The following is a 24,258-nucleotide window of genomic DNA, read 5'->3' on the forward strand; positions in this document are numbered from 1 at the left end:
TGGAGCATAAAGTCAACTGAAACCACAGCCCTTCTTTCTTGACATGGTCTGCTGATGGAGGTGAGTCATCATCTTCCTCACACTTTGTACTCAGTACTTAGGTCGAGATGGGTTTTTGTTTGTTTATTTTAAGCCCAAGCATATCCCTGTTAAATTGTATCTTCCTGTTAAGTTTTATGGTCTGTCTTTCAGTTGCTGAGATCTTTTCATAGTCTCATTTCTCATTAAAAAATTAAAAACCAAAAACATATTGCCTGCTTACTATGTGCTAGGAGCTAAATAAGATCACTGCCCTTAAGGAGTTTATAGTCAGTTTAGTTTGAGAAAGAGAAACGCATAAACAGGTAATGCCAATATAATGGTTTAAATGATAACCTAAGTCTCAAAGAGGAAGAGAGGTGGTAATGTGTTAGGAACACCAAAGACAAGGCAACCAGCTGAGCAAAGGCTAACAAAGGCATGAAACGGAATGGACCATGTGGGGAACTACAGGCCATCCCATAACACTGGAGCATGAAATTCAAGGTGGGAAAGAGCAGGAGACAAGGCTAGGGAAGAAATGTGTCTAGAACACAGAAAGCCTCCTAGACAATGTGAAGCAGATAGTTCTGTGTGCAAGGGAATGCCACTGAGGGGTTTTTTAAGCAATAAAGTCAGGGGCCCATTTTCACTAAAGTGCTCTTCTTGTTGAGAAGGCAATATTAGAGGCAGGGAGACCAGTTACAACACTACTGCACCGTAGTCCAGGAGAGAAATGATGAGGGCCTCAAGTTTGGAAGGAATTGGGAGAAGGTGGGTTTAAGAAATTAGACTAAAGGTCTGAAGCCAAGGTGATCATTTAAAAAGGAAAAAAGAAAGAGAGAAAAATACTGAAGGGATAAAACTGGCAGGACTAGGGAATGAGGGTGCAGAATAGGGGAGGAGTCTTGGGTACCTCCCAGTGCCCAGTTCTTCACACGTGTACTTCATCTAATAGAAGTCAGGTAAACCAGCCAGGTGTGGTGGCTCACGCCTGTAATCCCAACACTTTTGGAGCTCAAGGTGGGAGGATTGCTTGAGCCTAGGAGTTCGAGACCAGCCTGGGAAATATTGTGAGAATCTATTTCTATAAAAAATTAAAAAAATCAGCTGGGTGGGGGAATCACTGGAGCCCAGGAGGTAGAGGATGCAATGAGCCATGATGCTGCCACTGCACTCCAGCCTGGGTGACAAAGTGAGACCCCATCTCAAAAATGCATAAAAAGTAGTTGGCAAACTTCAATTCACATGAATGCCTAAATGACCACAATCAAATAATTACTAAAAATGTGAGCCAGGTGGAGGGTGGAGGCCTTTGGTGAGCAGGCTCCCTGCTGGCCCTTGCCTCAAATCCTCTTTAAGGCTCTTACCAATTCATTAACTAGCCCTCTTTGGTTCTAGTCATCCCCAGTTATGAACCCTCTTAACTATATCATTCTGTCCGTCAAGTTTTATCTACAAGAACTTAGGACAGACTTCACCAAATGCCTTGCCAAAATTTAGATATTATATTCATAGCATTCTCTGATAAACCCTCACTGAAAATTGTACTCATGATGTTAACAAGTTTATCCTGGATTGGCTTACCAGAGAGCATTTAAGTGATAAGCATTTATAGCTAATAAAACACTGTTCACATTCATCATCTCATATAACTCAGAGAACTCTGCTGACTTCTAGAAAGCTAACATAAACATAATGCAAATGTAAAACATTAAGGTAATACTTAGAAAAATTTATCTGAAATTGAAAATTTGCATAGGCTTGCAATTTGAGAATTAAAAAGTACAGATTTATGTAACACACCAAACTGTTTCAAAGTCTGCCACAGGGGGCAAAATGGGGACTGGACTTGGGCTCCAATATGATGGTATTCCATGGAGGCCACCATCTGCGGCTGCAGACACACCTCTACTCTTAGCTCAGATGTTGCAGAAGTCCCAGCTCACCAGTAGGCATCTCTTTATTTTTTTATTTTCTCGGAGACAGAGTCTCCCTCTGTCGCCCAGGCTGGAGTGCGGTGGCACGATCTTGGCTCACTGTAACCTTTGCCTCCCGGGCTCAAGTGATTCTCCTGCCTCAGCCTCCACAGTAGCTAGAAATACAAGCAGGCACTATTACGCCAGGCTAATTTTTGTATTTTTAGTAGAAACAGGGTTTCAACATGTTGCCCAGGCTGGTCTCAAACTCCTGACCTCAGATGATCCACCCGCCTTGGCCTCCCAAAATGCTGGGATTACAGGTGTGAGCCACTGAGCCTGGCCAGGCAGGCATCTTTATAAAGCAGTGGGGGAAACCCCAGGCAGTTGGGATCTTCAACCTCTGTGTCATCTCTGTTTCAGTGTCTAAAAACTCAATCTCATAACAATTTAGCAATAAGAAGAGCACAGTACTATCATCTCCAGGTACCATTTCCCCATCCTTCCTACCCACTGCTGCCAGAGGACAACACTAAAATCAAAAGGAATTTCATTTGTTAGGCACAGTCAGAAATACAGCTCAGAAATCTGCTCTTAAAATTGTAATTAAAAACAGGAAGAACTATCTGGGCCGTTCTGGATAATTTTTAAAGGAACTTGTTATCTGAAAGAGATGCAGTCCAGGCTGAGTTTAAGTGTAGTCTGCTGGACTTGAGAGCTGCACACCCAGACCCATTTGCCTGGTCTGGGGCCTTAAGAAGGGATGACGTCACTAGGAAGCCAGGGAATGAAGGCACTACCCCAAAGAAGGAGGAGATGGGGAGCAAGCATGTTGATGAAGGGAATGAAGGGACGTGTTCCTTTGGGACTTCTTGACCTACACTGCCTGTGACTTGAGTATTAACTCTGTAAGAATTTACTAAGCATATACAGGTTGAACATCCCTAATCTGAAAATCTGAAATCTAAAATGCTCTAAAATCAGAAACTCTTTAAGTGTCGAAATGATGCCACAAGTGGAAAATTCCACACTTGACCTAATGCAGTCAATACACAGATGCAATATATTCAGTGCCCCCAAGGAAAAAATAAAATCACCTTCTGGTTATGGGTATAAGGTATGTATGAAACATAAATGATTTTTGTATTTAGACTTCGTTTCCATCCCCAAGATATCTCATTGTATATGCAAAGAGACCAAAATCCAAAAAAAAACCAAACCTGCAATCTGAAACATGTCTGGTCCCAAGCATTTTGGATAAAGGATGCCTAACTGTATTAGATACTTTGGGAGATACAGAGATACAGAGCTGAGAAAGAAAAAGATCTGTCTCAAAGAGCATTTTTTTTTTTTTTTTGAGATGGAGTTTCAGTCTTGTTGCTCAGGCTCACCGCAACCTCCGCCTCTTGGGTTCAAGCAATTGTCTTGCCTCAGCCTCCCAAGTAGCTGGGATTACAGGCATGCACCACTACGCCCGGCTAATTTTGTATTTTTAGTAGAGATGGGGTTTCTCCATGTTGGTCAGGCTGGTGTCAAACTCCCGATCTCAGGTGATCCACCTGCCTCAGCCTCCCAAAGTGCTGGGATTATAGGTGTGAGCCACTGCGCCTGGCCTCAAAGAGCTTTAAGACCAATGGGAGGACAAAGAACAAGTATACAATAACAACTATAAAGATATGGCTGGGTGCAGTGGCTCATGTCTGTAATCCTAGCACTTTAGGAGGCCGAGGTGGGTGGATCACCTGAGGTTGGGAGTTTGAGACCAACCTGGACAACATGGTGAAACCCTGTCTCTACTAAAAAAATAAAAAAATTAGCCAGGCATGATGGCAGGTGCCTGTAATCCCAGCTATTCAGGAGGCTGAGGCAGGACAATCACTGAACCTGAGAGGTAGAGTTTGCAGTGAGCCGAGATCACGCCATTGCACTCCAGCTTGAGCGAAGAACAAGACTGTCTCAAAAAACGAAAACTATAAACGTCACAAAATGTTTAGTGCCCTAAAATTTTTACTAATAAAAGCTGACATTTGGGCTGGCCACAGTGGCTCATGCCTGTAATCCCAGCACTTTGTGAGGCCAAGGTGGGCGGACCACCTAAGGTCAGGAGTTTGAGACCAGCCTGACCAACATGGCTAAACCCCGTCTCTACTAAAAATACCAAAATTAGCCAGTTGTGGTATTGCATGCCTTTAATCCCAGCTACTCAGGAGGCTGAGGCAGGAGAATTGCTTGAACTCAGGAGGTAGAGGTTGAGGTGAGCCGAGATCATGCCATTGCACTACAGCCTGGGCAACAAGAGCAAAACTGTCTCAAAAAAAAGCTAACATTTGTTGAGTATTTAGGTGTCATGTACTATTCTGTAATTATAAAATATTACATATCCATGATTTAGTGCTATGAATAAAAATTACTTTTATTTTGAGACGGAGTCTGTCGCCCAGGCTGGAGTTCAGTGGCACCTCTCAGCTCACTGTAACCTCAGGCTCCCAGGTTCAAGCAATTCTCCTGCCTCAGCCTCCCAGGTTCAAGCAATTCTCCTGCCTCAGCTTTCCGAGTAGCTGAGATTACAGGTGTCCACCACCATGCCCAGCTAGTTTAGTTTTGTATTTTTTTAGTAGAGACGGGGTTTCACCATGTTGGCCAGGCTGGTCTCCAACTCCTGACCTCAGATGATCCACCCACCTTGGCTTCCCAAAGTGTTGGGATTACAGGTGTGAGCCACCCCATCCAGCCAAAAATTACTTTTAGAACTGAAACTTGTTGATATTATTCTGAGCACCTAGACAAGCACTAACTCATTAATGAGGTAGGTTCTATTATTATTCCTATTTTACAGATGAGGAAACAGAGAGGTTAAGTTACTTGCTCAAGATCACTAAGGAAATGGTAGGTAAAGAGAATACATACTAAAGTCGTATGAAAGACCAAAATGAATGTGATGGCATTGATTTTCTACTGGAAAAAATTGAAAAAGGGCTTTTAAGAGGGAACACAATTTAAGGCCTTGCTGGGAGAGAAGAGGAGAGGGCAAACGTGCCAGGGAGAGTTAGGAGAGAATAGACACCAAGAGACATTTAAATAAGTTTGCCGAATTAATGTCTCAACAGAGGAGCAGCAGGACAGGTTAGGTCTCTAGCCAAAAGGGAGAAAATTATCAAGTGATATTCATTTAGGCACTTTCTCCAAACTGCTGCTTGGAAAAAATATCGTTTGTGCAGCAACTCTGACTCAGGGAGATGCCCTGAAGCTGAGGTCTTAAACTTGAGCGTGCATCAGAAGGCTCTGGAGGGCTTGTGAAATCACGGACTGCTGCCTAGACCTCAACCCAGAGTTTCTGATTCTAGAGGTCCTGGGTAGGGGCTGATGATTTGCATTTTCAACAAGCTCACAGGTGAAGCTGCTGCTGCTGATCTAGGTATTTTAAAAACCACTGCCCTCAAGTGAAGGTAATGACTAAGGTTATTAAACCACACATGCCTGAATTCCACTCTTGTAGATTTTGATTCAGTTGGTTTCAAGTTGGGCGCAGACAGCTGTAATCTTAAGAGCTGGCAGGTAATTCTGCTCTGCACTCCAGCTGAGAACCACACTTCTCAGAGCCAACTTCCACGTGGGCTGGCAGGGTTTATGGGTGGGTAGGGCGCTGGAGTTCTAAGCAGAGCACAGCTGACTGAAGCGCGGGACTTCACAGTAGTGAAGAACTAGAAAATTCACCATGCCCCTATTTGTCTTTCAAATAAAAACACCAAAGGAGAGAAAATAACCAAGAATTCAAAAGAATGAATAAGCACTATAAATGTTCCTGCCAGGCAGGCCAGCCAGCTAGCCAGACCTTCAGCAATGTAAACCCTGGCTTGCTATGTGCAAATTCTGTTCTAGGTCTCAGATGTAGAAGTGAATTAGAAAGACTGGCTTTGCTCTCGTGGAGCTTCCATTTGGGTGGGACCATAGGAACCACGTTCCCCTATTCTATCTTAGTACCCAGAGTGAGAGGATCTCTAAGTAGAACAGGAGGTTGGAGGCAGAAATGTCTAATACTTCAGCATAAGCTACTACAGCGACTAACAAAGAAGTGCTGCTTTTCTCTTGCACAGTGGTTCTCAGCCCAGGAAGCACATTACATTCACCTGAGAGCTTTAGAAAAATACTTAGGTCAGGGGCACTTGACCACATCACTGGGTGAGACCTGGCAGTCTAGTTTTAAAGTGACCTAGGTCCAGCAGGGATCGACGGCTACCGTTTTAGTGGTGGAGTCTGTTTCCTGCTGTAGAGTTCGTCAAAGGACTTTCACAAGCGGGATTTTCCCCTGGTACAACAACATGTGTGTTACCACAAATAGTCTAGATGAACACGTGGTACTTACTTTGATTTCGATGAGTGCCCTTCATTTGCTGGACACAAATAACTGAAATTAGATCCTCAGTCTGAAATTCAGCAGCCTTCTTCTTTAGCAGATTGTAATTTTTAAACCTTCTTTGCCTTTTCATTTTTTTAAAAAAAAGAAAGGGCCAGGCGCGGTGGCTCATGCCTGTAATCCCAGCACTTTGAGAGGCCGAGGTGGGCAGATCACAAGGTCAGAAGATAGAGACCATCCTGGCTAACATGGTGAAACCCCATCTCTAATGAAAATACACAAAATTAACTGGGAGTGGTGGCACGTGCCTGTAATCCCAGCTACTCAGGAGGTTGAGGCAGGAGAATCACTTGAACCCGAGAGGGGTGGGTTGCAGTGAGCCGAGATCATGCCACTGCACTTCAGCCTGGGCAACAGAGTGAGACTCTGTCTCAAAAAAAAAAAGAGAGAGAGAGAGAAAAGAGATAGTTTATCACAAGCTGGTCTCGAGCTCCTAGGCTGAAGTGATCCTCCGGTATCAGCCTCCTAAGTAGCTAGGACTACAGGTGCATGCCACCACACCCATCTGAAACCTTAACTTTTCTACTCGCAATCTCATTGCTCTGGATTTCTTCTTTGTTGGAAAGCCAAATGCTTGAGTGAAATAATCAAGTCCCTGCTTTAATGGCTCCATTGTATTTTTTGGAAGTTAGGATGATTTTTTTCTCTTACTGGCTGGGGCTTTTTTCCGCCCTCCTTGTTTGGAAAGTCTTTGCACTTTCCCACCAGTGCAGTCATCTCAACCTCTCAAGTATGTGTGACTGATTCTTGCATCCAATTTGATTTCATTTTTGGAATTAACTTATTTTTTCTTCATTCTTCGGAGCAAGTATATTTCTGGCCTTCAAGGGAATGGCTGAATGGCTGGATTCACATGGAAGGACAATACCTCCTACTGTGCTATGTCCTGGTTCCCTGGAGAAGTTAATTACTAATGAAATGTCACAATGTGGCAGACTGGTATAAGTTGCCAGCTTTTTATTTTGCAAAGGATGTTAAAAACCTACCATGTATTATTATCACTTCATGAAAGAAAGCCTCTTACCCCCGCAAAAGGGAAAAAAACCATAGTGTCATCATAAAAGAAATTTGTGGCTGGGCGTGGTGGCTCATGCCTGTAATCCCAGCACTTTGGGAGGCTGAAGTGGGTGGATCGCCTGAGGTTAGGTGTTCGAGACTAGCCTGGCCAACGTGGTGAAACCCTGTCTCTACTAAAAATGCAAAAATTAGCTGGACATGGTGTCAGGCACCTGTAATCCCAGCTACTCGGGATGCTGAGGTAGGAGAATTGCTTGAACCTGGGAGGCGGAGGTTGCAGTGAGCCGAGATGGTGCCACTGCACTCTACCCTGAGCGACAGAGTGAGACTCCATCTCAAAAAAAAAAAAGAAAGAAATTTGTTTTTAAGAAAAATTGTAGCCAGGCATGATGGGATGCACCTGTAGTTCCAGCTAGTTGGGAAGCTGAGGCAGGAGGACTGCCTGAGTCCAGGAACTTGAAGCTACAGTGTGCTATGAGCATGCCTGTGAATAGCCATTGCACTTCACCCTGGGCAACATAGTGAGACTCCATCTCTAAAAACTAAAAACTAAGAAGAAAAAGACAAATTTGCAATAGTATCATTTTGCTATAGTTTCCTTGTGACATGGGCTGGTGAAATCACCAGGGAGCAGCACTAGTGAATTACAGTTTTGGAGAAGTTGATAAAAGCTTCTTGAGGCTGGTCTGTTTGGATAGCATAACTATTAGGAACCTCTGTTCTCAGGAAGAAACTGAAGGAACTTTGCAGAGTCCTTCATGACACTGGGCAGAGTGTCTTGTATGGAGTATGGTGGCCCATTCACGCAATTCCCTCTGGTAATATCAGATGTATTATCTTAGCAGTTTTTGGTTCTTTGGTAGGTCGGAGATTCCAGTGTAATGTCTGCAACCTGAGCAGTGATTGGGAAAGTTAACTTTAGATCTCAAAACTGCCACTCCCTAACCAAGGGAGAGTGCTAATTTCGACAGGTTGCTCAAAGAGGATTTCACAGTAGCACAGACCTTGAGCAGAATGGCATCATACTTAGCATGTCCTGTTCTATCATTTAGGGAAGTCTGTCTCCTCCCTAGAGAAGAAGCATAGCCCCAAAGGGAAGGCCTGTGGGCCATTTGCCTTTGATCTTCTGAGCTATTCATATCGGTTTGTTAAATTAAAAAAAAAATCAATATAATTTTTAAAAGGTGCATGTTAATCTAAATAGCTTTAACAAAGGGCATTCTGAAAAAACAAGTGGATAATATCATTACCACATAACTATGGATACAGTGGAGTTACACCATAACAGCATTTAATTTAGGTGAATTTAACTTTGGTGGGAGGAGGGAGGAATAATAATTAGAGCAGGCAGTTTCATCTGGCATTCCCATCAGCGATCAATGTTCCACGTAAGGTTGCTGTACTGTTACCTCAGACCAGCGGTTCTCAAACTTTAGTTGCTCACCCCGAGTTACTAATTCATTAAGTCTGGGCAGGGCCCCCTCAAAAGTTACATTTCCTAACAAATTCCCAGGTAATGCTGATGCTGCTGATGCAGGGACTACACTTCCACCTCAGACCCTCTGAGATCATCCGTGCTTTCCACAGTGTAAACATCTTGCCATGATGAATGTTTAATTCTAGCGTTTAATGGTATTTGTTTTTGTACACCATAGCCCTTCATCATAAGTCAACCCCTTCATCTAGTGCTCAACCAATGAGCTCCTGCATATTATACAGTTCCTGGCCTTCACTCTTATGTCACTCATCAAGATAGCCTGATCATCCTGTGCCAAAATAAAAAGGGCAAGAAAAAGAAAATGCAAGGCCCGTTTGGCAAGAAAATGCCAACATTTTCTTGGCCCCAGCAAAGATGGCTATGGGGGAGGCAAAAGCCCCGGTAGTCATACACGACTTGCTCTACTTAGAAGCAGCAGTCAGTATCCACGAAGGCAGAAGGATCCTCTTCAGGACTGAAAACACCAACCCAACAAAAAGAATGGTTTCACTAGTATAAAATGTCACTTATGGAAATACTGTGCAAATGGCAGTGATACTGGTCATGCCACTGTGGAAGGTCATCTGCCACCAAGTCTCAGAAGAAGATTCCTCATTCTGTCTGAACCTGCACATGCTGTTCCTTCTGCCTCAAAGGAATGAATGAATGAATGAACAAATGAATTAATTTCTCCTTTGCAGACATAATCATTCTAAAGTTTTCTCTATCCTCCCCTTTCTCTCCCAGTATCTCTGCCGTCCTTAAATAAGTAGGAGATGAAAAAACACAAAGCAGACTTCACTTGCTTTCTTTTTTTTTTGAGACAGAGTCTCACTCTGTTGCCCAGGCTGGAGTGCAGTGGTACAATCTTGGCTCACTGCAACCTCTGCCTCCTGGGTGCAAGTTATTCTCCTGCCTCAGCCTCCCGAGTAACTGGGATTACAGGCGCCAACCACCAAGCCCAGCTAGTTTTTGTATTTTTAGTAGAGACAGAATTTTGCCATGTTGGCCTGGCTGGTCTCGAACTCCTGACCTCAAGCGATCTGCCCGCCTCAGCCTCCCAAAGTGCTGGGATTAAAGGCAGAGCCACCATGGCCCAGACTTCACTTTCAATGCATTGCAGACGGCCTACTTTTGCTTTTTCTACTTCAAAGAATTGTAGCGTTGGTCAGAGCTCTGTAATCAGATCCAACAAAAGTTTTGATCTGAAATGGTGGATAAACTGGTTCTAAAAATAATCACAGATGGTAATTTGTACACTCTGAACATTGATGTCCTGTTACGCAATTTCTTAGTTAAAAAAAATTTATTTCTAGAGAAAAGGAAACCATAGGAACAACAATAACAACGAAACAAACTGATTTAATAAATCTTGGCTTCTCCTTATCAAGGGGAAATTCCATTCTTCTATTTAATCCTTGCCCCTCCCAGTAAACTGTAATCCTGACCCCAGGGGCTATTCCAGTTATAAACATGTTGAATGACTTGGTGGAGGGATTTGGAAACTAACTTTGTCTCACCCTGAACTAGTACTGGTTGTTTATTTCTTGCCTAGGTTTGTTTCTGGTTCTCTGAACCCCATCATCTCTGCTTACACAGGTGTGGCCCCCATTACACATATCCCTTGGAAAACATTCCTTCTTTCCCTTGTCCCAGCATATTCTCAAAGGCATGTATTTTTCAAGTGTAGGACTCCCCATCAGCTGCTGAGGAAGGAGGATGTGCTTCTGAGGATACCCTGAAGACTATCCTGGCAGCCCACAAAATCAAAACAGTCTCTCTGGCTTGGGAGACAGCAGGGACAGAAGAGCTCAAAGGGTCTGGGTAGGCTAAAGATGAGCTCATCAGGGCCTGGGTGGGACCCACAGCTTTCACTTTTGCCTCCACCCACCATCCCATCTCAGTCTTTGCCCAACACAGGGAGGAAGTCCAGAACTACTGTGGATAAACACGTGACAACCCAAAGACACAAACACAGTTATTTCTAAGCATACACTATTTCTGGTTTCCTTTCCCCTTTCCTTTTTCCTTTCCTCTTTCCCCTTTCCTTTCCCTTCCTCCTTCCCACCCTCTCTCCCTTCTCTCTCTCTCTTTTGTTTTTTAAGACAGGGTCTTACTCTTGTTATCCAGGCTGGAGTGCAGTGGTGTGATTGCAGCTCACTGCAGCCTTCCCAGGCTCAGGAAGCAATGGAAATAAGCCTGGGAGGTGATTCTCCCAACTCAGCCTCAGTCCCAGGGAACTGGGACTACAGGCAGGAGCCACCATGCCTGGCTAATTTTTGTATTTTCTGTAGAGATAGGGTTTTGCCACGTTGCCCAGGCTGGCCTGGAACTCCTGGGCTCAAGCAGTTCACCTGCCTTGGCCTCCCAAAGTGTTGGTACTAGAGGTGTGAGGCACTGCACCTGGCCTACTTCTGGCTCTTTTGGTGAACTGGCCCGAAGGACAGGATTGGGAATCAGAAATTTGCCCACCATGACCCTGTTTAATTTAAACTTTTACTCACAAAGGACGGGGCTTCTCTTCCACACTTAGTCCATGGGATACTGTCAAACCAGCTTGGGAGTCAGTTGCTAACTGAGAAGATTCCTTTACATAATGGGCTTACCTCTGTTGCCTCACCTGTAATAAGAGAGACTAGGACCACCCATCTCAGTCCCTTGCTAGTGCTAAAATTTAGTTCTGGGAATGTCCCTCAGGTTGAGGGTCTGCAGAGTCTAAGACTGAAAAGGTTCCTGACACCAATGAATTGTAGATCAAATCAGTGATGTTGCAAGGTGCAGTATACAAAATCCAACAAAATCTGGCTGTACTAGGAGTGCTCCCATTTTAATGTGAAGTCCAGCCCCAACATGGAGAGAGGAGTTAGGTTAGTTCTGTCAGGTAAGCAGTGGAAATGAGCCTGTGAGTAAGGACCCAGCTGCTTCTACCCTGGATGTGAATCAGGCCATTCATTTTTTTGTTCTTGCTATCAGTTTTATTTCTTGATAGCTGCTGTTCTCCCAATGTTGGCTTTTTCTTGTACTGTAACTTTTCACAATTTTTATGACATTTACCCCAATCCTCTGAGGGTATTATGCCCACTTCACAGTTGAGTAACCAAGAGGCCTCAAGACAAGGTGATGGAGGTGATTTCTACTTCTGCCTATGAAAGATTAACCATTACAGGAATTGTCCTTCTACCATAAACAATTAGAAAATAGAACAAAATGTATGAAATTATTGTTTTTAATCCTTGGATATGAGCAGTGCAAGACTCAACAAGAAGACAATAATAAGGGAAGCTTTACAATTGCCTGAGCTTACTGCCAAGAGGGAATTTCTAAGCCCCAGTACAGAGAAGAAGAACCCTTCCCAGAGGTCTTGCTCAGTGAAAAGATGAGAGATGAGAGTTTGAAGACTCAGGAAGCTGGAATTTGTGGGGCACAATACTGGAGATGGCAAATCTATACAGTGAGAGAGCTCTGGAGATCTGTGGACCAAGGGACCCTTCAATCTTTCAGCTGAACACTGATTTGCACATGCATGGGGTGAAACTCTAAGAGGCTTAAGAACTGCAAGAAAGCAGTGAGCTGGACAATTCCTGGAGCTCACGTAGGCTCACAACAGTTTTGTGTTCTCCCACCCAGAGTAGAGACCTTGTAACACATGGGACATCAAGTAGGAACTCAGAATAGGGGAGCTCCATCTGCCCTACACTAAAGGTTCCTCTTTGGATTGAAACCACTAGAACTAAGCTTAAAAGCAAGTCTTGGAAGAATCCAACCAATCCTAAGAAACTCAACTGTGTGCTAAAACAAAGTCTAACACTCTAAAGAATAAAACAAAATCCAACACTCAACAACATAAAATTAACATTGTCTGGCAACTAATAAAAAGTTATAAGTATGCAAAGAAGTGGGAAAATATAACACATAACCAGGAGGAAAAATTAATTTAAAAATATCCTAAGATAACAGCAATAATGAAATTAGAAACAAAAACATAAAAACAGTTATGTACACATGCTACATATGGTCAAGAATCTAGAGGAAAACTGAACATGATAAAAGGAGATATAGAAGATATAAAAAGGACACAAATGAAACTTCTAGAAATGAACAATATAGCATCTAAAATTTTTAAAAAATCACTAGATGAAAATAATAGCAAAGGCTGGGCATGGTGGCTCACATCTGTAATTCCAGTACTTTGGGAAGCCGAGGCAGGGAGGATTGCTTAAACTTAAGAGTTCAAGACCACCTAGGCAACATAGTGAGACCCGGTCTCACTTTTTAAAAAGAAAATAGTAGCAAATTATACACTGCAAAAGAAAAAGTTTGTGAATTTAGAGACAAAAAAATTGAAGCTATTAAAAATAAAACAGATTAAAAAAATGAGCATCAGTGATGTATGGGACTTCAAGTGACAATTTACATGTGAATGGGGTCACAGAAAGAAAGGAAAAAGGTGAAGGGACGGAGGAAATATTTAAAGCAATAATGGTGTTTGGGCTGGGCGCAGTGGGAGGCCAAGGTAGGAGGACTGCTTGAGCCCTGAAGTTCAAAACCAGCTATGGGCAACAAAGCGAGACCTTGTGTCTACAAGAAATTTAAAAATTAGGGCATGGTGGCATGTGCCTGTAGTCCCAGTTACTTGGGAGCTGAGGTTGGAGGATTTCCTAAGCCTAAGGAGTTTCAGGCTGCAGTGAGCCATGATGGTGCCAATGCACTCCAGCATGGGAGACAGTATAAGATCCTGTCTCTAGAAACGAACAGACAAAAAATGGTGCTGAAACACTGGATAGCCATAAGCAAAAAATAAAAAAAGAATGCCAACCATATCTCATGATACACAGGAAAGTTAACTTGAGATAGATTACAGATCTAAATGTTAAATGCAAAACTACAACACTTTAGAAGAAAAATGAGAGAACATCTTTGTGACCTTGGGATACGCAAGGATTTCTTAACTAGGGCACAAGACACAAAAAATGAATAAACTAGACCTTATCAAAATTAAAAATGTCTTCTCTTCTAAAGACACTGTTAAGAAAATAAAAAGTGAAGCCATAGACAGGTAAAAACTATGTGCAAAACATTTATCTGTATAAAGGACTTGTATTTAGAAAAAAAACCTCTTACAACCCAGTAAGACAAACAACTAGAAATTAAAAAGCAATGTATAAAAGATGTGAACAGGCACTTTACCAAAAAAGACATACATAGTCAGATGTAACACATGACAAGATGCTCAACATAATCAGCCATTAGGGAAATGCAACCAACAGAACAATGAGACACCGCTATACACACTGGAATGGTTAAAATTAGTAAGAGGAATAATACCACATCTTGGTGAGAATTAGAGTGACTGCACTTCTCATGAATACAAAGTGGGAAGGCAAAGTGGTAAACATTTTGGTAGTTTCTTCTAACATTAAACAATCCTTATCATGATCCAGTAATCCTTTTCTTAGGTTTTTACCCAAGAGAAATGAAAACACATGACCAAACACTTCTATGTGAATGTTCAGAGCAGCATTATTCACAATCTCCAAAAAGTGGAAACAACCCAAATGACCATCAACTGGTTAATTAGTATAAACAAGCCATACACACAATGGAATACTACTTAGCAGGAAAATGTCACAACTCACACCATATTGACAGAATGAAGGATAAAATTACAACATCATCTCAACAGACAAAGCAAAGTCGTTTGCCAAAATTCAACATTCTCAAAAAAACTTCTTCAACCTGACAAAGGGCATCTATAAAAAAACCCACAGCTAACATCATACTTAATGGTGAAAGAGTGACTGCTTTAAGACCCCCTAGGATGAGGAATGAGACAAGATGTCTGCTCTTGCCACTTCTATTCAACATTGTACTGGAGGTTCTAGCTAGAGCAATTCGTCAAGAAAAATAAATAAAAAACATTAGACTGGAAAGAAAGAAGTAACAACTATCTTTATCACAAATAACATAATCTTGTATAAAGAAAATTCAAAGGAGTCCACAATTAAACTATTAGAGCTAATAAATAAGTTCAGTAATGTTGCAGGAAAAAAGATCAAAATACAAATATCCACTGTAGTTCTATACAGTAGCAACGAATAATCCAAAAATGAAATTAAGAAAATAATTCTAACAGTATCAAAAAGAATAGGAACGAATTATTTAATGAAAGATGTGCAAGATGTATATGTGCACTGAAAACTATAAAACACCACTGAAATAAAGAGACCTAAATAAATGGAAAGACATTCTGTTTTTGTGGGTTTGAAGACATCATATTGTTATGATGCCGATACAGATTTAATGCAATCCCTATCAAAATTCCAGCTGGCTTTTTCTTTCCTCCTTCCCCACCCACCCCCTGCCCCACCCCCATTTTTTATTTTTTATTTTTATTTTTTGCAAAACAAGATGATCCCAAAATTCACATGAAAATGCACGGAACCCAGAATTGGCAAAGCAATGTTTAAAAAGAAGAAAGAGAACTCACACATCCTGATTTCAAGTTACTATGAAGTAATGGTAATCAAGACAGTGTGCTCCTGGAATGAGGATAGATATATAGATCAATGGAATAGAATTAAGAATCCAGAAATAAACCCCTAATTTATGGTCAACTGACTTTTTGACAAGGGTGCCAAAACAATTCAATGGGGGAAAGGATAGTCTTTTGAAATACAGTGCTGGGATAAATGGATAGTCATATATGCAAAGGAATGAGGTTGGATCTGTACCTCACACCCAATATAAAAATTAACTCAACATGGATCATAAACTTATGAGCTGAAGCTCATAAGGAAAACATAAAGGAAAACATGGGTACAAATCTTTGTGACTTTGGATTAGGGAATAATTTTAGACATGAAATCAAAAGCACAAGCAACAAAAGAAAAAAAATAGATACAATGGACTTCAAAACTAAAAAACTTTTGTCCATCAAAGAACATTATTGAGAAAGTAAAAGTCCACAGAAAGGGAGAAAATATTTACAAACTGTATATCTTATAAGGGATAAATATCTTGAACATAAAAAGAACCCTTACAACTTGAGAATGGAAAGACAAATAACTCACTTAAAAATGCCCAAAGCATCTGAAGATACTTTTCTTTGAAGATACACAAATGGCCGACTAGCACTAGAAAAGATGCTCAAGCTCATTTGTCATTAGGGAAACACAAATCAAAAGCACAATGAGATCCCACAACTAGGAAGACTATTAATAAAACAGATGGACAATAGAGTTGGTGAGGATGTGGAGAAACTGGAAACTTCATACACTCCTGGTAAAAAGACGGTTGCAGACTCTTTGGAAACAATTTAGCAATTCTTCAAAAAGTTAAACTGAGAGTTGGCATATGGCCCAGACATTCCACTTCTAGGTAAACACCCAAGAGAATTGAAAACACTGGGCCTGGCAAAAACTTGCCCATGAATGTTCACAGCAGCAATATTTGTAACAACCCAAAAGTGAAAACAACCCAAATGTCCATCAAACTGATGAATGGATAAACAAAATGTGATATCGATATACTGGAATATTATTCAGCCATAAAAAAGAATGAAATGAACAACACTGATGAACCCTAAAAACATGTTAAGTGAAAGAATCCACACATGAAAGGCCACAAACGTATGATTCCATTTACATAAACTATCTTAAACAGGCTTTCAAAAACTACTTGCATAAACATTTAACTGACATGGGCAACTACTTACAGATTATCTGTAATGAGGGGCTGGAGTTGGGAAAGGCAGGAACACAGAATATTGAAACCACAGATGTGGCCGGACATGGTGACTCATGCCTGTAATCCCAGCACTTTGGGAGGCCAAGGCAGGAGGGTTGCTTAAGCTCAGGAGTTTGAGACCAGCCTGGGCAACAAAGGGAGACCTCTCTCTACAAAATAAAAAATTAAAAACAAAAAAACCACTAAGTGGGCATGGTGGCATGTGCCTATGGTCCCAGCTACTTGGGAGGCTGAGGTGGGAGGATTGCTTGGGCCCATGAGGCTGAGGCTGCAGTGAGCCATGACTGTGCCACTGCACTCCAGCCTGGGTGACAAAGCTGGAAAAATAAAATAAAATATAAGAAATCACAGATGTTCTGAGACCCTAGTTGCTCACTAGAACAGTGTTTCATTCCTGGGATGAAAACGTGGGTAGAAAGTTTCATGACATAGTTCTTTCAGAGATACAACTCTCACATTACATGAGGCCCTTAACTTTGGTCACAGAAATGGACAGCGAATAAGGAGTCAGGAAAGTTCAACCTTTTCACTAACCAGCTGTGTAACCTTGGGTAAGTCACTTAAATTGCTATGATCTCTGAACTAAATTTCTAAAAAATTGTGGGCCTCTGTACTCAGCATGAAGTTTGGAATTAACAAAGAGTAAACACCACATTAACCTAGCAATCTAATAACATACCCTATATTATTCTGACTTCTGAAAGACAGCTAGGAATCATCTGCTTATTTTAGAAGCTCACTGTTCCCTGGGAAAGATAATTTTGGCACAAGCAGCAGTTCAGATGACAGTTCCAGTGTTTTGGAGAAAACCAACTAATTTATTGACAACAAAGCCTGCTTTTTTTTTCCTCCTTGAAATTTCATAGCTGTAGGCTCAGAAATACAAAGTCCCCAGAATACTCTAAAAATATGTTCTTAATTCCTTTTTATTTCCCACCCAGAGCCGAGAGAATAGCACCAACTGTGTCATATTAAACACATCTGCACCCAACACTGATAAAGCGCATGACCCAGGAACAGATAAGAATTGTTTTCAATTTGTTCAAATGGAAATAGTTAAATTTAACCTAATTAGACCAAATAATCAAAGCAGGTGTTTGTAAGACGCCAATGTTTGTTTTCATTCTCCGTAATTGTTCAGCTATATTTCCCAGGAACTTAGGTAAAGGAAATTGATCTGTCATAAAAATCACTGGCCTATTTGTATCACACATGTATTATTCATGTTGTAGGCAGTACAAATACAGGGCATTGTTGAATACCTCTCACAGATTTTACCACTTAAGCATCATCAACATCTAAGCTGGCCTGTGGGGTGCGGGGTCGGGGGGGTGCTTTTGTTACCTAACTTCCATCACATAAATACAAGCAGTAATAAATAAGAACCTGTTTTCTAATCGTACACTAATCTACAAAGCACACTGACTTGGCATTTAGACTATTTAGAGTTTCTGACTCCACTCACACAAGCTGGTCACTTTTGAGACATTTAAAAGAAAAATAATAACAATAATAAAAGTCGTATTCCAGTAAAAACAAAATGTTTATTGCACTTGGCAGAGTGATGAGATCTGAACTATAAATACCAACTAACAAAGAAACCACAAAATGTAGTCACCAGCATTCTGGTATTAGGAAGTGTTTTGTGCAGTGGCCATAGGTCCACTTTCCAAGGGAAAAAGGGCAGGTGGCTGCCCGGGAGCAGTCAAGCATGCTCTTTCTAATAACACGCTCCAGCCCTGGTAGGCTCTCATATTATTCCACACACGCTCGGGATGGAAAACAGAAACACAGGCAAGAAACGCCCCATAAAAGCCTGTGACTTGGAAGCTCCTGAAAAGGGGATCCCTCTCTGAGGCCTGGGGGTTCTGCAGCAGCGACATAAGCCTGGAAAGTTGAGTCCACAAAGAGGGTTCTCGGATTCCCTTCCCTATATGAGTGACTGGTGTTTCCTGACTCTGGCCTTGGCTGTGCTGTGGGGTCACAGTACAGGCAGTTGGAGAGCTCAGGATCTGCAACCTTAGCACATATGGGACGCTGGGCACTTCTCGCTATGCCTCAGTTTCCACGTGTCTATGATGAAAGAACATTAGAACTTTCTTCATTAACGTACATAAAAATGCTTGGCACAGTGCTTGGCATAGAGACAGATGCTCAATAAATGTTGGCCATTATTATTATAACCCCTCCAAGGAGGATGAGAATGAAAACAATGTTTCCTAAAAATGAGAGTATAATGGACATCCTATCCACATTTCCGGGGTAGGAAAACAGCCTTCTGAGATCACTTGTATGAAAGGTATAGATGGACAAATCCTTATCCACCAAAAACATTTCTATCTCAGATTGCTATGTCATTTCCTTAGCATTAATCCTCTTCAATAGTCATATTTCAATATATTATACATACATGTAATTATAAAAGAAAAAGTTGCATTAAATTTATAAAACGGAGACTAGGAAAGGAAAAGCCCACTCACAAACCTACAAAGAGAGCTTAAAATGAAAGTGTGAAAATGCAGGTAAGTATCTGTTTAAATACTTGGTAAAAGAAAATGTTCAATTCAACAGCTGTGACAGACACAATTTTAAGGGGTGTGGGCATAAGAGAAACAGAAAGTCCATCTCTCAGAGTAAAAGGGGTAAATATTTAGTCAAGTCTCAGATGGTATTTCTGTAAACAGAAATTTCAATGGAAAGTTTCCAACCTGAGAGCAAATAATTTAAGAAGGGTTTAAAATAAGAATTCAAGCTCTTGTCTCCATGTCCCTGCCCAGCCTGAAACCCAGAGCTCTGTCTTCCTTGTTCCCTCAACTATAACTGGGGACTATAATTTTCTTTCCATTCCAGCAGGAAACTGATATATACTAATGATGACAGCTGGATTCAGAAGAGGAAAAAGAATACAGGGGACAGAGAGTCCCTGTGGGTTTAAAACTCAAAACAAAACCCCCAGATTTGAAATTTTTAAAACCTAGTTAATGGCTGAGGAAACCTCAAATGATTGGGAAGCACTCAGATAAAAGTTTGAATTACACAAAACACATCATTATCTTAAGCTTTTCTAATCATCTTCTCTGCCTTTCTCCTTCACTGTTTTTCTCCTTGTTTATGCTCCCAGCCCTTCAATGTGGTTCTAAGATATTTTAGAGGTAGGAACAGCCTTCCAAGGTCATTTACAGAATAGGATTGGAGAGGGGATGAGCCCTAACATCCAAAAAAGTTTCTGGGAAAAAGCTCCTCCATCCAAATATGTTTCCCTGAAACTGTTATTACTTCATTTCCTTTGGAATAATCAATCCCTTTCAAGATTTATATTTAAATACATTTAATGTTTAAACATATGTATATATACATTATTAACGAAACAGAATTATGTTTCATAAAATTACTAAAATAGAAAACGAGAGAAGGAATCTCCCCTGTAATCCCACCATTCTAAAATAATTACTTTTACCGTAGCGCTCCCTTTAATTCTAGTCTGGTCTTCCATTCCCCACTCCCTACCTCCCAAACCCCTAATATTGATTATCAAAATGGCTGGGCAAAGGCAAAGTGAATGAATCTCTAGTTATATTCTTTTTTTTTTTTAAGAGACAGGGTCTTGCTCTGTCACCCAGGTTGGAGCGCAATGGTGTGATCACAGCTCACTGCAGCCTTAAACTTATGGGTTCAAGGGATCCTCCCACCTCAGCATCCTGGGTAGCTGGGACTACAGGCACATACCACCGTATCCAGCTAATTAAAAAAATATATTCTGTAGAGATAGAGTCATGCTATGTTGTCCAGGTTGGTCTCAAACTCCTGGCCTCAAGCAATCCTCCTGCTTTGGCCCCCCAAAGTGCTGGGATTATAGGTGTGAGCCATTGTATCCAGCCACTTACATTCTCTTGGAGTGGCACTAGGAACTTGGTTTCCATAAGGGTCCTAAAAATCCTGTAAGGATGAGGGCAGAGAAAGAAATGTCACATTGTCTTAAAAACCACACAGTCCTACTCTCTGTCTTGTATCTTCCAATAATCTCCTTTGTCTACAGGGTCAAATTCAAGCGCCTTAGACTTTGGCCTATGAATGAGGCCTTCCATGACTGGGTTTCTGCCTCCCCAGCCTTACGAGTCACACCCGACTGGCCTTGAACCCAGCACTCTAGTGACCATGTCCCTTTGAATGCGGTGCTGATTTGTGCCCTTACAGCTTTGGCCATGCTCCTACCTCTGTCTGTAATACCCACCTCCACCTTGCCCATCCTGGTGAATCCCTACCCACTGACAAAACTCTGTTCAACCACCTCCTCTTCTAGGAAGTCTTTCCTGTCCTCTCAAGTAGAAATGATCTAACTTTCTTTAACGCCTCCAATGTGTCCCATACATACTTCCTTTAATACAGCATCTGAAAAATCCTTTACTGCACCTACTTATAAGCCCAAGGCATACTCATGTCTATCTCCAGATATAAGTGCTCAATATGTCTCTGAGGCTAGCAGGTCTGATGAATGAAAAAATAAATAAGAAAAAAACATGATCTTTTTCTGGATCAGCCAGAGGGACAGGGGTAACCCTAACCAAGTGGACTCCTGACATTCTAAGCCAAGTATGTTATACTGCAGTGTTTTCCTAGGAAAGCAAGCCTTTCTTCTTTCCTGAAGATGTTTAAAAATATGTGGAGAATAGTGAAGGTGAGGAGTTGAACACAGTGCTGCCCGGCTGGAGGAGACTGGATTAGATGCATAGCTTCCAGCGAATAGTAATGACAAGAATATTAATAATACTTAATATTTGTTGAGCATTTACTCTGTGCCATGCAAAGCACATTCTTCACACAGAGCTTTACATGTATAAACTGCAATCACTCTAAGATAGAGATCTTATTATCCCCTTTTACAATGGAAAAACCATCCCAAAGCAGCTAAATAACTTGCCTAAGGTCACAAAGTTAGTAAGTGGCAGATCCAGGGTTCAAACCCAGAGGTCTGGCTTCAGTCTATGTGGTATACTTCCTACTCTGAGCTTTGTGAGCTAATAATGGAGGCAGATGTTTATATACATATATATACGTATATATATTGCTTGAATTCAGAAAAAGTCGCATCTGATACATGAGTTTAAATAAAATCTGTAATTTGATAACAGCTGTTACTATTCTAAAAACTGAGGAAAACTGCATTTCAATCAAACAGTTAATAAATCCATTTTATGAGGGCCTACTATGTGTTCAGATGACAAAGAATTAAGACATGGTCCATTCTTTCAAGGACCTTATATGCTAAGACTATAATTTCATCACATTATTTTGAAAGTATATTGAAATCTACATGTCAAAATAAGTGATCGCCATATTTGGTGATGTATTTATCTATTGCTTAACCTGTTTCAGGGAACAATTTATAAAACACACAAGTATAGATTTCACTACATTAAGCACAGTTTATTTTTACCCCAAAGAATGCTTTCCATCTTAACTGCCACTTTATTTGGTATTTGGTAAGTTCTAAAAATCTATTCCATCCTCAAAGAAAGAAAATATACTCCCACTATTTGTGTGGATGTATTATATGAACATGCACATTCACACAGATAGATACACAGATACATAAATATATACATATCCACCGATTTTATGAGGGCAATTCTCTAAAGACTGATCAAAATTTGTGCTGTCCAATAAAAATATGAGTCATATATGTAATTTAAAATGTAAACAGCCACATTTTTCATCATTAATAATGTTAGTTTAATGTGTCTTTCGAATTATAATGATGTCATTTGCAATTCTTCCTATCTCTCCATTTGACAAAGTTAAATACTTTCAAAGTTAAATACGTATATTTCAATGGCAGTTTTACTTTTTTCTTTCTTATTTTTTCCCATTCTAGTTGCCACATTTAAGTTATTTTTTTTTCTGGAGACGGGGTATCACTCTGCCGCCCAGGCTAGAATGCAATGGCGTAATCATAGCTCACTGCAGCCTCGAATGCCTGGACTCAAGTGATCCTCCTGCCTCAGCCTCCCATGTACCTAAGCCTACATATGCATGTGGCTAATTTTAATTAATTAATTTATTTTTGAGGCAGAGTCTTGCTCTGTTGCCCAGGCTGGAGTGCAGTGGCACAATCTTGGCTCACTGCAACCTCCACCTCCCAGGTTCAAGTGATTCCTCCTGCCTCAGCCTCTTAAGTAGCTGGAATTATAGGCACATGCCACCACACCTGGCTAATTTTTGTATTTTTAGTAGAGACAGGGTTTCACCATGTTGATCAGGCTGGTCTCGAACTCCAGACCTTGTGATCTGCCCACCTCTGCCTCCCAAGGTGCTGGGATTACAGGTGTGAGCCACCACACCCGGCATATTGTAAATTTTGTTTTTTACAGATGAGGCCTCACTATGCTGCCAGGCTGGTCTCAAACTTCTGACCTCAAGTGATCCTCCTGCCTCAGCTTCCCAAAGTGCTGGAATTATAGGCTTGAGCCACTACGTCTGACTTCAGCTGCCACATTTTAAAAAGTAAACAAAATAGGTAAAATTAATTTTGATAATACATTTTAAATTTAATCCAATATATCAAAAACATCATCATTCCAACACATACATAATTAATATAAAATTATTGAGAAATTTTATTTTTAACTCATACTAAGTCTTTGAAATCTAGTATGTATTTTACACTAACAGAACATCTCATTTTGGACCAACCACATCTCAAGTGCTCAAGATCCACATGTGACTAGTGGCTGCAGTACTGGATAGTGCAGGATAAAATATTCATACTATATATACAGGATAAAACATTCACACTATGTATACAGGATAAAACATTCACACTATGTATACGGGATAAAACATTCACACTATGTATACGGGATAAAACATTCACACTATGTATACGGGATAAAACATTCACACTATGTATACGGGATAAAACATTCACACTATGTATACGGGATAAAACATTCACACTATGTATACGGGATAAAACATTCACACTATGTATACGGGATAAAACATTCACACTATGTATACGGGATAAAACATTCACACTATGTATACGGGATAAAACATTCACACTATGTATACGGGATAAAACATTCACACTATGTATACGGGATAAAACATTCACACTATGTATACGGGATAAAACATTCACACTATGTATACGGGATAAAACATTCACACTATGTATACGGGATAAAACATTCACACTATGTATACGGGATAAAACATTCACACTATGTATACGGGATAAAACATTCACACTATGTATACGGGATAAAACATTCACACTATGTATACGGGATAAAACATTCACACTATGTATACGGGATAAAACATTCATACTATGTATACGGGAAAAAACATTCACACTATGTATACAGGATAAAACATTCATACTATGTATACAGGATAAAACATTCATACTATATATACAGGATAAAATATTCATAGAATATTCTAGTTGCCATACTAGAATAAAAGCGTCCTGCCTCACATCTTACTCGGCAGAGTAACAACTTTAAGAGGAGTAATATATAGATGGAAGTGAAATAATGCTAAGTTATTAAACATAGCTTGTGAAACTCTAAATGTTAACAGTTTGGAGAAATAGATGGTTCAAAAAAGCCAAAGTCATCTTCAAGGAACCCAGTTCATCGGTCAAGGTTGGACAGTTGGGG

General features: G+C 40.7%; 1 protein-coding gene across 6 annotated transcripts in view; it reads right to left on the reverse strand.

Moving 5' to 3' along the window:
* Nucleotides 1-24,258, reverse strand: part of THADA (THADA armadillo repeat containing) — a 357,394-nt gene that overhangs the window by 62,576 nt on the left and 270,560 nt on the right. The gene's annotated exons all lie outside the window — the stretch shown is intronic.

Source organism: Aotus nancymaae, unplaced genomic scaffold, assembly GCF_030222135.1.
Source record: "Aotus nancymaae isolate 86718 unplaced genomic scaffold, 86718_ANA_hifiasm-v0.15.2.pri h1tg000057l, whole genome shotgun sequence".
NCBI classification, from domain to species: Eukaryota; Metazoa; Chordata; class Mammalia; order Primates; family Aotidae; genus Aotus; species Aotus nancymaae.